Below are 2,636 nucleotides of genomic sequence, written 5' to 3'. Positions count from 1 at the left end.
GTTGAGCATCTAAGAGCTCTTAGAGCACTCGCCATCTAACTCAAACTCCTGTGTTAGGATAAGCTGGTCACAGAGCAGGTTAGATTGACTGTCAGTGAGTTGAGATCTGTTTGCACACATTTTCTGTCTTATTTTGTGTAAATAAAGTCTACAGCTAGTGGAGATCTCAGAGGCCAAAAGCCACTAAAACTGGTGGGCACGGTTGAGCATCTAAGAGCTCTTAGAGCACTCGCCATCTAACTCAAACTCCTGTGTTAGGATAAGCTGGTCACAGAGCAGGTTAGATTGACAAAAAGTCACCTGCTGATCTCAACAGTTTCCACACTGCAAGGCAGAACACTGGCAGAACACGCCACCCATACCAAGGCCCTCCCAGGCAAGTTCCTCTCTGGCCCACCTACTTGTTTTATGTCTAAGAACAATCATCCCAGAAGTTGCGGGTGTCAAGCAAGATGGAAAATATTACTAGAAACAATGTGGAATTATCATGGGCATTATGGGGAATGTTTCCATGACATAAGATCGTTTAAGATGTGCACTTGAAAGCACGGGTTCCGGGCGCCTGGGTGGCTCAGTGGGTTAAGCCGCTGCCTTCGGCTCAGGTCATGATCTCAGAGTCCTGGGATCGAGTCCCGCATCGGGCTCTCTGCTCAGCAGAGAGCCTGCTTCCCTCTCTCTCTCTCTGCCTGCCTCTCCATCTACTTGTGATTTCTCTCTGTCAAAAAAAAAAAAAAAATCTTAAAAAAAAAAAAAAAAAAAGAAAGCACGGGTTCCAAATTAAATATAGTGGCATGCCTGCTTAAATTGGCAAGCAGAAGCAAACTCCAAAAGGTTCAAAATTCCAAAATTGTATCATTGAAAGATTCATTGCAAAAGGCTAAAGAAAAATTAAAGGTATAAGAGGTACATAAGGTGCAAGACTGTAAGACTGACAGACCTGCTGCTGTCCTCTTCCCTCCTTTGAGTACTCATTCTACTCATCATGTCTGAAGTATTTATCCACTCTGAAAAGACTACACAACCATAAACAAAAAGCTGCCAAGGTAATGGCCTTACATACATCTCTATACCTGCCTTCAAGGGAGGGCCCCCAAACTTACAGAGTGATCCAAACTGAGGGATTTCCTGGTAAACTGCTACATTATTCCTTTAAACTGCCAAGGGAAAGTGCTGATAGACACCAGAGCCTGTAGAGGGGACCACTTGTAAACTAGCAGAGGTCAGCAGTAGGTAAAAATTCATACCAGAATCAGTTCTTCAGAATCTCCGTCCGTAGTGCCCAGTCCAGAGTGGAAAATAAAAAGGCACGTCCTTTTCTTTGCAAATCCAGGCTCATTATTTATTGATCCTTCCCTCCCAACAAAAATTATTGCCTTCTTGTTTGTGTAACTGGGTTTGGCTTTCTGGCTGCTTGGGAAATGTAGGTTGTTGGCTCTTTCTTTTGGCTCATATCCTTTGCACTGTCCTTCGGGATCCAAGCAGGGTCATTCGGTATTGCCAGAAATTTTTTTTTTTTTTAAAGATTTTATTTATTTATCAGAGAGAGAGGGGGAGAAAGCAAGCACAGGCAGACAGAGTGGCAGGCAGAGGCAGAGGGAGAAGCAGGCTCCCTGCCGAGCAAGGAGCCTGATGTGGGACTCGATCCCAGGACGCTGGGATCATGACCTGAGCCGAAGGCAGCTGCTTAACCAACTGAGCCACCCAGGCGTCCCTGTCAGAAATTTTTAAAATTAAAATTATGTACACAGAGGAAAAGAAGCAAATTGAAGATAAAATAGTTGGATAGGAGCATTTGAATTAAACCCAAATCTTTGAGAATTGAGAGCAACTATGCTAATCTTACAAATCTTTTGCAAAACAAAAATCAGTTCTAGAGGCAATTCAAAATTCAAAATTTACCTATTTCCAAATCCTAAAACTTCCCTCGTTTATTGCAAAGGACCTAGAAATCATTGGCCTTTGGAAACCGAAGTCATTCTCGAAAGAACATAAATTCTTTCTCTGTTCGTCAAAGTTCTACATTTTAGGGGTGCCTAGGTGACTCAGTCGTTAAGCGTCTGCCTTCAGCTCAGGTCATGATCCCAGGGTCCTGGGATCGAGCCCCAAGTCTAGTCCGGCCCTCTGCTCGGTGGGGAGCCTGCTTCCTCCTCTCTCTCTCTGCCTGCTTATGATCTCTGTCTGTCAAGGAAATAAATAAAATATTAAAACAAAACAACTCTTTCCTTTCTTTTTTTCATGCCTTCTCTCTGCCTTTGAAAACCCTTCTTTTGTTTAGTTCAGTGGAGCTCTCCTCCACTAGCTGGATGAGATGCTGCCTGATTCATGAACCCTTCAATAAGCCCATTAGATCTTCAAACGACTCAGTTGAATTTTGTTTCTGGAGAAAGTGGCATTTGTCCTAGGTTTTGAAGAATCTGAACAGGCAGAGATAAGAAAGAGAGGGTAATCGAGATGATTCATTGTTCCATAATATCTATTCCCTCAGTAATCATGCCCCAACATTTTAGCTGTGCAACTGGACCCTCAGAATTAAGGTTGCATTTCCCAGCCTCCCTTTTAGCAGGCATGGCCATGTGACTGAGTTCTGGGTAAAAAGATACAGTGGGTGTGAGGTATTGAACTTCCAAGAAGTATTC

General features: G+C 43.4%; 1 protein-coding gene across 1 annotated transcript in view; it reads right to left on the bottom strand.

Annotated features, from left to right (window-relative positions):
• LOC131998752 (dehydrogenase/reductase SDR family member 2, mitochondrial-like) overlaps window positions 1-1,327 on the bottom strand; it is a 22,479-nt gene extending 21,152 nt beyond the window's left edge. Inside the window, exon 1 of the mRNA XM_059371220.1 lies at window positions 1,245-1,327. The gene's annotated coding sequence lies outside the window, so the exon portion shown is untranslated. The remainder of the gene's footprint in view (window positions 1-1,244) is intronic.
• Between the last annotated feature and the right edge of the window lie 1,309 nt (window positions 1,328-2,636).

Source organism: Mustela nigripes, chromosome 13 (assembly GCF_022355385.1).
Source record: "Mustela nigripes isolate SB6536 chromosome 13, MUSNIG.SB6536, whole genome shotgun sequence".
Taxonomy (NCBI): domain Eukaryota; kingdom Metazoa; phylum Chordata; class Mammalia; order Carnivora; family Mustelidae; genus Mustela; species Mustela nigripes.
The sequence above is the reverse complement of the archived record's forward strand: the minus strand, read 5'-3'. Positions and strand labels throughout refer to the sequence as shown.